Source organism: Eriocheir sinensis, chromosome 6 (genome assembly GCF_024679095.1).
Source record: "Eriocheir sinensis breed Jianghai 21 chromosome 6, ASM2467909v1, whole genome shotgun sequence".
Classification (NCBI taxonomy): domain Eukaryota; kingdom Metazoa; phylum Arthropoda; class Malacostraca; order Decapoda; family Varunidae; genus Eriocheir; species Eriocheir sinensis.
The window spans coordinates 4,249,700-4,264,468 of NC_066514.1; the positions used below are offsets into that span (position 1 = coordinate 4,249,700).

The window sequence follows — 14,769 nt, forward strand, 5'->3', positions numbered from 1 at the left end:
CATGCCTCCCCCCCTCCCGCGGCCCCGCTGCACACGACTTTCTACTCATGCTCATCCCTATACTGTCCAAACCCCTTATGCAAGAGTTAACCAGCATCTTCACTCTTTCATTCCTCACGCTGGTAAACTCTGGAACAATCTTCCTTCATCTGTATTTCCTCCTGCCTACGACTTGAACTCTTTCAAGAGGAGGGTATCAGGACACCTCTCCTCCCGAGATTGACCTCTCTTTCGGCCACCTCTTTTGATTCTTTTTTTAGGAGCAGCGAGTAGCGGGCTTTTTTATTATTGTTTCCTTTTTTGTGTGCCCTTGAGCTGTCTCCTTTGTTGTTAAAAAATAAAAAAATAAATCCACTAAACCTCAGTATCCATGAATTTATCTAACCTCTTCTTGAATGTGTTTACGAGTATTGTGTTGGCATCCGCAACATGACTGCCAAGCCTGTTGCACTCATTCAGAACCCTAACCGTAAACCAACGCTAGCTCATGTCTTCGTTAAATCTAATTTTGTCGGATTTAAACCCATTACTATGTGTCCTACCCGCTTCTCTTAGCACCAAAACCTTTTTAACATCACTCTTATTGAACCCCTTCATCCACTCGCAAACTTCGAGCAAGTCTCCTCGCACCCTTCACTTTTCCAGGGAATGCAAATTGGAGTGTTTAAGTGTATCCTTTTAAGGCAAAATTTGCAACTATTGAATAATTTTTTCACCCTCTTTTGCCCAAATTCCAATATCTTGATGTTCATTCTCTAGTAAGGTGACCAGAGCTGAACCGCATAATCAAGATGAGGGCAGACTAAATAGCTTAAGGATGATTTCATGGCTTCTATTGATTATGCTTCTTGAAATGAAATCCAGTACCCTGTTGCACGATTCTTAGCTTGAATGGATTGAGCTATTGTACGGCAATCAGAGCTCACTCACTAAGACTCCTACATCCCTCTCACACCTAGATGTGCAAAAGGGAGTGTCATTTAAGGGATAATTATGTGAAGGGTTATTCCTGCCTACACTCGGAATACTGCATTTCCCGACATTGACCTCCATCTGCCACTTCCCGGCCCAATCATAATATCTGTCTAGTTCATCCTGGCGAACGTTAGCGTTATAATCTGAATTAACCCCTTGACTGCGAAGTTCCTACCAGAAGACCTCACCAAGCTACAGAAATGGAACAAAAAGTGGCTGCTACAATTCAATGAAGAAAAATGTAAAGTCATGCATCTTGGGAGGGGATATCCAGCACAACAATACCACATGGGAAACACTCCACTATCCACCACAGAGGCAGAGAAAGACCTGGGACTATATGTTACCAGGCTACCAGTGAAGGCAAAATACGTGCCAATCGCAGCGGACGGGTTAATTACTCTATCGATCGTTTTATCATCCGCAAACTTACTGACAAAACCACCAATTTCTGTGTCCTAATCATTGATATAAATGATAAACATCAGTGGACCAAATACTTTAAAATTGACTTTACAATTGACTTCCTACCTCTAAGCCACGCCCTGATCCAGTTTAAAAGACGTTCCCATGTACGCCGTGAGCCTGTATTTTAGCAACAGCCGGTGATGAGGAAAATAGTCGCCAGCTTTATATCCAAGTATAATATATCATAGTTTTCATCTCTGCCCACCGCCTGGTTTAATATTTTTATAGAAAGATAAAGGATTGGTGAGGCATGTCTTACCCTTCGTGAACCCAGGTTGCTTTCCAGATGCTCCCGAATGCTCCTGGCTAATACTGACTCCAGTATCTTGCCTACAACTGAAGTTAAGTTAAATGGGCGATAATTAAAAGTGACCGACTTGTCCCAATTTTTTAAGGCTGGCCTCATCTTATCTACTTCTCACAGGCTAGGCACAAAAACCAAAACTCACTGACGTCTTAAACATATCGGCTAGAGGGTCACTGAGAGATTCCTTGTATATTTTTTAAACCCTTCTAAATATTTCGTCAGGACCTGGCGATTTATTTTTTTCTTTAATCTATTAATCTCATCCTGGACTAGCTAAGGCAAAATAAAGAAAAGGGAACTAAAGAATAGACAGAAGAAGAAAAAAGTGATAAATAAAAGTGTTTTCACGAAGCAGTAGAGTAATAATGGACGGTGGAGTCTTATTGTACACGTTGCTGCTAAGACTTGTAATGGATTCCGAGGCTTGAACAAAATGTTTCAAAAACACTATCTCTCTCTCTCTCTCTCTTTTGTAATGACTTCTATTTTATTACTGATCGCTTTTTTTTCTCTCCTTAATTCCTTTTCCCTTTTTTCTATCTTTTCTTCGTTTTAGTTCCTCTTTTATTTTACATTTCATTGAAGCTTAAATACCTGTCCCTCTTCCACCATTTAATGTTTTTTACTTTCCACTTATTACAATACTTTCCTTTCTTCCTCCTCGTCCTTCTTCTTTACTGAAGCAACTCCTATTTTACTTCCTTTTATAAAGTTATGTTTTTGCACTTATTTCTTTTCTCCGTCCTCCTTCTCCTCCTCCTCTTTCTCCTCTCCTCCTTCTCCATATCTCCGAGATATCCACTCAAGCACTCAGTCTCAGACTCTCACCCGTGTGAGGAAGAAATGAGGGACAACATGAGCGACTGGTCAGTATCGGATCCGGTACAGAGCAGTCTGGTACCGGTACCGTACCGTATAGCTGGTACTGTCGGTACCGGTACTGGTACCGGTAGCAGCCCACCCCAAGTGTCCACTGTCCACCCGACTGGCCAACTGTAAACACGGTCTCTTCGAATAAACCCTTGATTCGCTCTACCATATCATTCTGCACCTCCTACAGTTATTATTATTATTACCTCTGCCAACGAAGTTCGGAGGAGTTATATTTTCGGTCCGGTCAGTATGTTTATTTATTTGTTTGTTTGTTTGTCTCCTGTGCACAATTTTGCGGATATCTCAACCAATTTTTCAGGGAAGTTTCGTGTCCATCCAGAATAGAACCCATTATTTTTTTGTCAAAGGTCAAAGGTCAAGGTCAAGGTCGCACAATACGTCAGATTTGCCATAACTTCGGTTCTCGTCATCGTACGGACTTCAGAATTAATTCATATTTTAGCTCATGGAAAGACGCACCTTGCATGGCCTTGACCTTGACCTTTGACCTTGATCTCGAAAAATTCGCCCAAGGTCAAAGTTTCCCAAAAAACAGAATTTCATCAAATTGCGAAGCAAATGCTTCCTTATGATGCATAGGATCACAGTTGATGCCCATACCAATTTTCAGGACGATCTTTGGCGGAGGTGTGCCCTCTCCGAGTGCATGCGTCTAGTTATTATAATTATTATTATTATCATTATTATTAATCAAAGCCCTTCCCGAAGTCAAAGATGAGTTCTACGACACCCTCTCTTCTGTTCTGAGCAGCATCCCAAGCTCTGAGACCCTTATAGTTCTTGGCGACGTCAACGCACGTCTGGGATCATACTGTGACTCCTGGCCCTCTGTCCTCGGACACTTTTGCGTGGGCTCCATCAATGAGAACGGCCAACGCTTGGTCGAACAAAGCTCCTACCATGGTCTCTGCATTTCCAACTCCTTCTTCAAAACTAAACAGCAGAACAAAGTCTCACAGCGTCATCCACGCTCCAAGCACTGGCACCAATTAGATTTCATCCTTGTGCGAAGAAATTCCATCAAGAACAAGACTATCCCCCTCAGGTCCCTTACTGGCGAGATCATCACAGACAAAAAGAAGCAGCTGGAGAGATGGGTAGAGCACTACTCTGAGCTCTACTCTCGACAAAACACTGTCACCCAGTCTGCTAATGACGCCACAGCCAGCCTCCCAGTCATGCTAGATCTTGACTTCGAGCCCACTGCCCAAGAACTGAGCAAAGCAATCGACAGTCTCACTCCAGGGAAGGCTCCAGGCAGTGATGGGATTCCCCCTGACCTCATCAAGCAATGTAAAACCTCTCTCCTCTCACCTCTTCATGAGCTTCTCCTTCAGTGCTGGCGTGCTGACTCCGTGCCCCAAGATAGGAAAGATTCCAAGCTCACCACCCTTTACAAAAACAAAGGAGAGTGGAAAGACTGCGATAATTATCGCGGCAATTCGCTCATGAGTGTTGTGGGGAAGGTCTTTGCACGCGTGGTCTTCGCCCATCTTCAAGTCCTAGCAGAGCGTGTGTACCCTGAGTCGCAGTGCGGTTTTAAAGCTGGCAGGTCAACAATCGATATGATTTTCTCCTTACGTCAACTCCAGGAGAAATGCTGGGAGCAACAACTTCCCCTTTACATCAGCTTTATTGACCTTACCAAGGCGTTCGACCTCGTCACTCGGGATGGCCTCCTCCTCCTCTTGCCCAAAATTGGCTGCCCTCCCAATCTCCTCAGTCTCGTACAGTCTTTTCACACCAACATGTAAGGCACCGTAGGGTAGGGTTGTTCAGAGACTTTCAATATCAGAAGCGGCGTTAAGTAGTGCTGTGTCCTTGCTCCAACACTCTTTGGAATCTTCTTCCCCCTCCTGCTCCAACATGCCTTCGGCAGCAGAAGTCCATCCATCCTGCTTCTCTCACGCTCAGATGGCCGCCTCTTCAACCTTGCGCGTCTTAAAGCAAAAACAAAAATTCGCCGAGTTGAGCTGAGAGACTTCCTGATTGCCGATGATGCAGCTGTCGTTGCTCACTCTCCCGAAAACCTACAGACCCTCATGGATCGCTTTTCCTCTGCTTGTGACGAATTTGGTCTCACGATTAGTCTAAAAAAAAAAGAAAAAAAAAGCAAGTCCTCACACAGAATGCCCCAGAGCCCCCAGTGATCCGCATTGCTGGCCAGGCTCTCGATATTGTTGAAGATTTTACTTATCTTGGGTCTACCATCTCAGATAAGCTCTCCTTATAAGCCGAAACTATCAAAGCGCGTGTGGAACAACAATCGTCTGACCTTGAAAACAAAGATAGCTGTGTACCGCGCTTGCGTCTTGAGTTCCCTTCCCTATGGCAGCGAGACCTGGCCGACATATGTATAACAGGCAGGAGAAGCGCATGAACTCATTCCATCTTCGTAATTTTAGACGCATACTCAACATCAAGTGGGAACAACGGGTCACCAACACTGACGTCCTGGCCCAAGACAACCTCCCCTCATTGCAGACTCTCCTTCGTCAACGAAGGCTCCGCTGGCTCGGCCATGTGAAGCGCATGCCTGACGGCCGCATCCCTAGAGACCTTCTTTACGGTGAACCTGCTAGACAGAGGCGACACATCGGGCGACCAAAATTCCGCTTCTCCGATGTAGTGAAGAGGGACCTCAAGGCCTGTGAGATTGGCACAACTGAATGGGAGGCCCTTGCGGAGGATAGAGACGCCTGGAGAGCAGCGGTCAAGAGGCATACAGAGCTGGCTGAGACCAAACTTATCGAGGCTGCTGAAGCCCGGCATGCTCGAAGGAGAGACCGGGCATCCAACACTACCACACCCAACCCTCACGGAGGTCACCTCTGCAACCTGTGCGGTCGAGTCTCCTGCTCCCGCATAGGCTTTTTTTTTGGAGTAGGTAGGAAGACACCTACCGAACGGGCGCAAGCCACTCCCGGTGAGCTATGTATGGGAAGCGAGGAAGGTGCTGAAGCCCTTCAAAGACCCTTTCTGTGTCTTCACTAACAGTTTCCCTATTGTCTCATCAACACCAGAGAATAGTTCAGCATGCTCTCTAAAGACAGATCCTCTCTCTAACCACACCACACTACATTCACACAACATACACACCTTTTCCCTAAATTCAAAATTCAAAATGGCGAACCATAACCATGCTTCGGAGTCCCCGCCTGGGGGGGGGACCACAAATTCACCCAGGAAGGACTCCCCTTCTGGCTGCCGACTTGAGTGGTGTCTTGATAACTCCTCGAACCTCCTCCTTATCAATTTCTGCACCATTCGCGGTCTTCGTTCTAATATTCATTCTGTGGAACACCATCTCTCCTCCTCTAAACCTCACCTTCTCTTCCTCACCGAAACAGGTTGCTGAGGCTACTGACACCAATCTCTACTCTGATCCCTCCTACTATCTCTATCCTAAATTTCAATCCAAAGCTGGATGTTGCGCACATAGGCGCAAAGACATCACTTGCTCTCGTGCCCACGACCTTGACTCTTCAGAATTTTCCACCATCTGGCTAAGACTTCATTATCATTCTATTACTAAAGACATCTGTGCTGTTTATCTCTTACCTAACTCTACTAACTATGTAAAATTCTTTAACTATTTAAACTCTAAAGTGGAGCACATCTTGACCCACTCTCCCTTCGCTGAAATTTCCATCTTGGGAGATTTCAATGTTCACCACCAGCTTTGGCTTTCATCCTCTTTTACTGACCAGCCTGGTAAGCGAGCCTACAACTTTGCTCTCCTCAACGATCTAGAGCAGTTGGTTCAGCACCCTACAAGTATTCCCGACCGTTTTGGAAACCGGCCAACATACTAGACCTCTACCTTACCTCTAACCTTTCTACTTACTCTGTCAAACTGTTGTCTCCGTTGGGCTCCTCCGATCACAACCTAATTTCTGTATCCTGTCCTATCGCTCCTGTACACCCTCTGGACCCACCGAAGAGGCGATACTTCTGGCATTTTGCTTCAGCTCGGTGGGACGACCTGAGGATGTACTTTTCCGATTTCCCTTGGAATGATTACTGCTTCCAGGACAGAGACCCTTCTGTGAGTGCCCAGCGCATCACAGAGGTGATTGTCTCTGGAATGGAAGCATACAGTCCACGTACATTCTCTACTCCTCATGCTAAAAAGCCTTGGTTCAATCATTATTGTTCTCATGCTGTCAAAGATAGAGAGGCAGCTCACAAAAGGTACCAGAGCCTTCGAACTCCCGCTAACCATGATCTTTACATTTCCGCCCGGGATCGTGCCAAATCTATTGTTCGACTTGCCAAAAACTCCTTTATCCATAGCAAATGTCAACACCTTGCTTTCTCTAATTCTTCCAGACTTCTGGCACTTGGCCAAAAATATCTCCTCCAATTTCACTTCTTACTCTTTCCCTCCTCTTCTTAACCCACACGGCAGCACTGCCGTCTCATCTATCTCTAAGGCTGAATTCTTCACTCAAACTTTCTGTAACAACTCCACTCTGGACGATTATGGGCATATTCCTCCTACTTATCCCCCCTCAGACTCCTTCATGCCTGTTATTAAGATTTTTAAGAATGATGTTTTTTATGCCCTCTCTGGCCTCAACTCTCAGACGGCTATTGTCCTTAAAAACTGTGCTTCCGTGCTGACACCCTGCCGTGTTAAACTCTTTCGCCTCTGCCTATAAACATCTACCTTTCCTTCCTGCTGGAAGTACGCCTTCGTACAGCCTGTGCCTAAGAAGGGTGACCGTTTCAATCCCTCTAACTACCGCCCATTAGCTTTACTTTCCTGTCTATCTGAAGCTTTTGAATCAATCCTTAACCGGAAGATTCAACAGCACCTTTCCACTTCTAACCTCAATCTGATCGCCAGTATGGGTTCCGCAAGGGGCGTTCTACTGGCGATCTTCTTGCTCTCTTAACCGATTCTTGGTCATCTCTCTTAGCCGTTTCGGTGAAACTTTCTCAGTTACACTAGACATATCGAAAGCCTTCGATAGAGTCTGGCACAAGTCTTTGCTCTCTAATCTGCCCTTTTTCGGATTCTATCCTTCTCTCTGTTCCTTTATCTTCAGTTTCCTTTCCAGCTGTTCTACCTCTGCTGTGATAGACGGTCACTGTTCTTCTCCCAAACCTATCAACAGTGGTATTCCACAGGCTTTTGTTCTACCACCCACTCTCTTCCTGTTATTCATCAATGATCTTCTTTCCATAAAAAACCGTCCTATCCACTTTGTAAAGGCTTAGAGATTGCGAGAACTACGTTCGCCTCCAATGCCGAAGGTTCAGGATAGAAAATGATAGGTATCTCAGGAAGTGGGAAGGCAAACACTTGCTAACTTAACCTTAGGTTTATTAAATAACAAGTTAATAACACTGACATAACTCCTCCAACACGTACAGTATTCTACCCGTCTAGCATCCTCTCCACACAAATGACACTACCTAAATAGTAATCACATTACAGGCAGCTAAGAAAAGAGCACGAATAAACACGGGAGAGGAATGATAGAGAAGGTTAGACTTACCTGGTGCGGAGTCGTATACACGGAAGTCAATCAGGACAACCGAGGACACTGTGCACACAATCACCACAAAGGTGTGCCAAAAATCAATAATGAACTCCCCCAAACACGTAACAGTGATATAACCGTCTATTACTCCTCACCATAGTAGTTCAAGTATAGCAACAACACAGCCTTTAGGCCAACACTGTGGGGAGGTTAAATAGAACAAGGTTAAAGATCACCTGGTGTGGGGTCGTGGCAGTAACACAGATGTAACGCAGTACAGCTCAAGACGAGACCAGAGGCGGCAGGATAAGAGTTCCGTCCCCTCTCTATACAGCGGCTTGAACAGGCAGAGAGAGAATCAGTTCAGCCCACGAAAGTGATGTCTTCTGAATGAGGACCTCAGCAGAGTGGTGTGGATGTATGTTGCCGGCAGAAGGCTGGAGGTCACTGAGGATATTAACAAGACTGAGATCAGACAACACCACCGATTCTCCTCGCGGGTTCGAAGCGTGCATCGGCAATTCACGTGAAGCATCACGCGTGGATAAGTGGTAGTTACGGTGGCGCACACGGAAACACACACACACACACACACACACACACACACACACACACACACACACACACACAGTTATGTGAGGGTTGCCGGCGGCCCTTACACACTTATACGCTGATGACTCCACTCTGCATTTTTCAACTTCTTTCAACAGAAGACCTTCTCAACAGGAATTTCATGACTCCAGGCTGGAGGCTGCAGAACGCTTAACCTCAGACCTTGCCATCATTTCCGATTGGGGTAAAAAGAACCTTGTGTCCTTCAATGCCTCAAAAACCCAATTTCTCCACCTATCAACTCGACACAATCTTCCAAACACCTATCCCCCATTCTTCGACAACACTCAGCTGTCACCTTCTTCAACACTAAACATCCTCGGTCTATCCTTTACTCAAAATCTAAACTGGAAACTTCACATCTTCTCTCTTACTAAATCAGCTTCCTCGAGGTTGGGCGTTCTGTATCGTCTCCGCCAGTTCTTCTCCCCCGCACAGTTGCTATCCATTTACAGAGGCCTTGTCCGCCCTCGTATGGAGTATGCATCTCACGTGTGGGGAGGCTCCACTCACACAGCTCTTTTGGACAGAGTGGAGTCTAAAGCTCTTCGTCTCATCAGCTCTCCTCCTCTTACTGATAGTCTTCTACCTCTTAATTTCCGCCGCCATGTTGCCTCTCTTTCTATCTTCTATCGTTATTTTCACGCTGACTGCTCTTCTGAACTTGCTAACTGCATGCCTCCCCCCCTACCGGGGCCCCGCTGCACGCGACGTTCTACTCATGCTCATCCCTATACTGTCCAAACACCTTATGCAAGGGTTAACCAGCATCTTCACTCTTTCATCCCTCACGCTGGTAAACTCTGGAACAATCTTCCTTCATCTGTATTTCCTACTGCCTACGACTTGGACTCTGTCAAGAGGAGGGTATCAGGACACCTCTCCTCCCGAAACTGACCTATCTTTCGCCCACCTCTTTTGATTATTTTTAGGAGCAGCGAGTAGCGGGCTTTTTTTTATTTATTATTGTTTCCTTTTTGTGTGCCCTTGAGCTGCCTCCTTTATTGTAAGAAAAAAAAACGACGCTGCTCAACACAGGCAGCCGTCTATTTTTTTTATTATTATTTTTTTTTTTTCAACTCACTACTTGTTCATTTGAGACAGATTCTCAAACTTATTTGGATGTATCCATAGTGGCTGTGCGACTTAAGGATGCCTACCCTATTATTATTATTATTATTATTATTATTATTATTATTATTATTATTATTATTATTATCAATAGTAGTCTAATGATACTAACAAAAAAATGATAACAATAATAATAATGATAATAATAATAAAAATAACAATAATAAATAATGATAATTAAAATAGTAATAATAATAATAATAATAATAATAATAATAATAATAATAATAATAATAATAATAATAATACATTACTAATAACGATCAAATATAACAGACACTCGCATAAAGCACCGCCTTATAATACGACTGGACTTGGCAAAAGTTAATTTCAGGGATCAATTCTTCCCCTCTGCCATTCCCCTTATCGACGCGCTCAAGCCTTTCCCTCACGTTCCCGTCCTTCCCTCACCATTCCCATGACAACTACATAGGGCCGCTTTCACAGTCACTTTGTTTGTTTTGATCGTTACCAATGGCGGAGATCGACGCTATAGTTTTCCACGTGAGACTGGCCTATGGGGTAGTGGCGGCTGCAGAGGAAGCGAGAGGTGTTGAGAGTGTGTGGCAAGGTGCGGGGCTTGGCTAACCCCGCAGCCGCCACTACCCCATCGGCCAGTTTTACGTGGAAATACTATAGCGGCGATAACAGCCATTGGTAACGATCAAAACAAACAAAGTGACTGAAAGCGGCCCATAGCCTACATCCAAGCAAACTCCCCCATCCCTTCAAGCACTTCCAACTCTCTCCAGCACATCATCTGTCACTCTACCATTACCCAATGCAGCCCTCTAATAGTCATTGTCGATGTCCCAGATACACCACTGTTGCACCTACCTCTCCGTCCTCCTCGTGGCCCCTCCCCCCCAACCCTCCTCTACCCTGCACCCCTCCCTGCCACCCTAGCACCGACATCCTGAAAGATCTGCAGCACCTGGCGTACGCAGGGCGGCGGGAGGGCCACTTAGGAGAGAGATAATTATGTCGTCCGTTTATTCACACACACACACACACACACACACACACACACACACACACACACACACACCGATCCGGTAACTCACTGGTTAAAGCTCTGCGATGTAAGGCTCCATCCTGTCAGGCGAAGGTTCGAGCCCGTGTTGTGTGAAGGTTCTAGAATTATCAAGAGATCGACTAAAATTAACTCGCTCTTATTGGAAAGGTACTTTTGGCGATAACAAGTCAAACTTGAGATCAGACCGTGGGGCATTACACACACACACACACACACACACACACACACACACACACACACACACACGTTGTCCTGAATTCTCTCTCTCTCTCTCTCTCTCTCTCTCTCTCTGAGCGCATGTATACGTGTGTGTAATTCACCACGGCCTGATCACGTGTTGGACTCGTAATCGCCAGCAGGTACCCTCCCGACATGAGCAAATGATCTTTATCGTCGATCTCTGGGTACTGCCAGGACCTCACACACCACACACCCCATCCCGCTTGCTCAAGGGGGGACAGTAACCACTCCTAGTCAACGGTAAGAATCCGGCCTGAGCGGAAAGAACCGCCGCCCTGTCAGGCGTAAATCCTGGCATCGCAGCGCTCTAACCAGTTGTGCCACGATGTGTGTGTGTGTGTGTGTGTGTGTGTGTGTGTGTGTGTGTGTGTCCCTCTTATCTGTAATCCTCATTTAGAATTTAATGATCATCGTTTGGAGCCAATCGAGGCCTTTCTTTACACCTGCATATACAGAGACCGCCGCTACACACACACACACACACACACACACACACACACACACACACACACACATATGGATATTGGAACGAAAGTTTGAAGAATAAAACTGAAATGGATAATAATCCATAAGAGAAGTAAATAAGATTCACAACACTAACGTACCCAGCACCAGTGTGGTGTCATCTGTCATCCCGTATCGTTAGACATCCCATCCTTAATTTTGCATCGCGGAACCCAATCTTTACTATCACAGAGTAACTAAGGTAAGCATCTAAGTGTAACAAAGTACCAAGGAGGACCTAAAAAGCGATGCAAAGTGGAACAGGTCACAAGAAGAAAAAGAAGAGTGATTGTTGCTATCCTAGTTGTATACATACATAGTCACCATTTGCTTTCATAATAATATAAATAAACTTGGGTGGGACAGATCCCGACAAGCAGTCGACAAAAGACACGGTACCGTGTCGAAATTCATGTATATATCAGGATGGGATGTCTCACGATACTGGGATGTCTCATGGCACCACAGAACCAATGCGTTTTCTTCCTCGCCAGATGTCAGTCACCCTCGGGTGGTGCCAACGCATTGGTTCGATTCCGGTGGTGGGTAACATTCAGGTTGTCTTGTTCTTGACTTAACATGAACATTGTTAAAGAGACGTGCAACATTTCTCACAGCCAAAACAGAACAGGATAACCGAGTATCGTCACTAAGTCAATACATAAACTATAGCACACAAAACCTAACCATGAGGGAAGTCACTTGAGAGAAGAAGCAAGCGAAGGGAGAAACTTAAACACAACAGGCATTCAAAACGTGTGTAGAGGTTTAGCTTTCCACTGGCAAGGACTCGGCTTGGCACATCGATCAAGGAGGTTACCAGTGACGCAAGGAAGAACTCCATCCGCCTGACGTACTGACCTTCTGGCTTGTGGCGCACAGTGTGGGTGTCAAGATTACCTGTGCCCAGCTATGAATGCGAAGTAGTGTGAGGCAAGGGGGAAGGTGACGGTGTGGCGAGGGATGGCAATGGTGCACGCTGGTGATGATGACGACGAGGATGGTGGTGAGGACGGTAACCATGATAATGTGCATGTGTGTGTGAGAGAGAGAGAGAGAGAGAGAGAGAGAGAGAGAGAGAGAGAGAGAGAGAGAGAGAGAGAGAGAGAGAGAGAGAGAGAGAGAGAGAGAGAGAGAGAGAGAGAGAGAGAGAGAGAGAGAGAGAGGAAAGGAGAAAAAGAGAGATTAATCTTTAATTAAAGTGATGGGTTTGAAGGAGATGGGAGGGGTCAACATAGTTTAAAATGGGAACGGATGCGGAATTTTGTATACATTGTTAAAAGCAGAGATTGAAGATTAGTTTTTAACGGAAGGGATTTTGGTTAAAGGGAGGGAAGGTGAGGCAACAATCATTATCAGGAAGCAACCCATGTCTGAGGAGAGTTCTCGAGCACAAAGGTGACGGGAAGGGGGCAGAGGAAGAGGAAGAAATGAAGAATGAGAAATGGCATGGAGGCGAATGGAGGCGAGAGTAAAGGTGAAACTGGGAGCATATGATATTGGCTGCGCGTAGCTCGTCTCGGTGACATTAGTGCCTGTAATGGGAGAGAGCCAGGGACACACGGCCATTGCAATATCCGGTTTACCACAGTTTACCATCCCTATAGTCTTCCAAATATGTCGAGGCCGGTCTGGCGTAGGCTCCCGCGGGTCCTTTCCTCCCCTCTGCTCTGCCACACAGTCCCAACACCTATGTCTTCCTCTCATATGTAAGCTATAGGTAACATATGAGAGGAAAAAATAGGTGTTGGGACTGTGTGGCAGAGCAGAGGGGAGAAATGGACCCGCGGGAGCCAACGCCAGAACGGACTCGACAATTTGAAGTGGTGATTCCTTAACCCGGTAGCAGCGACGGGCCAAATTTGTGGCTTTACCGTGTACCAGCGACGGGCCACATTTCTGCCATGATATAAAACCCAAAAAATAAATGATTCACTATAGGTATCCCCAGTTACTCATACATCACCCCAAAAGGAAGGATGAATACTTGGATGGGATGTATGTGACGACTGCCCAGGCTGGGATTGAAAGCCAGACCGCAGATTCGTAATTAAGCACACTAACCATTGTGCCACGGTGACGCATGGCGAGAGAGTGTGAGGAAGACGAGAAGGCAGGTGATGGGAGGTGGTATTGGAGTGGTTTTGGGAGAGGGGGAAAAGAAGCAGAGCCAGTTTCACAGTTCCCAATGATGGGTTAGTAAGCTCCCAAACCAATACCAGAAGCTTCGAAATTTCCATGTATAGTGTCTGGTGTTTATATTTCAGTTCACAAATTTGATGAAACTATACAGGAAAAGTCTTGTGTATTTAGTGTGGCATCGAAGACCTCACCGTTTTGGATTGTATGGGATTCTTTAATTTGGTTCGGGCTGTTACGAAGACACTGTGTTGGACTGTGAAATCGGCTCTAAAAACAAAACTTGAGAGCACGAGATGAATAGATGAGGTAGTGGCGGAAAGCCGGGAGAACGCGCCACGATAAAAGTATGGTGGGATGTCAAGGGTGCCAAACCTCTGCCAATGACCAGATCTGACGCAAGCAGCCGCGCGATGACGTTGTGCGCCCTGATTGGCTGTCTGGAGGGGAGGGTGCGGGGAGTAACATTTATATTTACCTTGTGTGTGTGTGTGTGTGTGTGTGTGCGTGTGTTCCGGAATACGCGATGACATAGTTAAGCACGTGCCTCGAAAGTAAATGTTTTTTTTAGCTGCAATGAAGTCAGGCTACGAGACGATAACAAAATTGCCCCTTCCCCAAAAACAGCTGCTCTACTAACTTTTGGCAAAATAACACAAAAGGAGATTATATATTTCCCTTCAGTTCATGACCTTACTTTTCCATTTCCTTTATTTTTCTATTGTTTTCTTTGTATAACTTCGTATGATTCCGTTTCGCAATATCGTAAATTTATGTTTTTCTATCATTACAAAGTGTTTTTTTTCTTTTTGTCTTGTTTCCTTGTGTTCTGGAAATCCTTCCTCTTTTATGTAGTGCGACACGTCATATTTTGGAGCAGTCCTTGTTTCCTGATCCAGTGACTTCCTCTAATTTACTAACTTTTTTCTTCTACGTCACGGCCTATTGCGCCGGTAGGCTTCTTGCTCAGC

General features: G+C 45.5%; 1 long non-coding RNA gene across 1 annotated transcript; it reads right to left on the minus strand.

Annotated features, from left to right (window-relative positions):
- Positions 1-7,959: 7,959 nt before the first annotated feature.
- LOC126986444 (uncharacterized) lies at positions 7,960-12,604 on the minus strand. The gene is made up of 2 exons (XR_007739737.1): positions 12,521-12,604; positions 7,960-8,583 (listed from the first exon to the last, which is right to left on the minus strand). It is a non-coding gene; the product is annotated as an uncharacterized LOC126986444 (long non-coding RNA).
- Between the last annotated feature and the right edge of the window lie 2,165 nt (positions 12,605-14,769).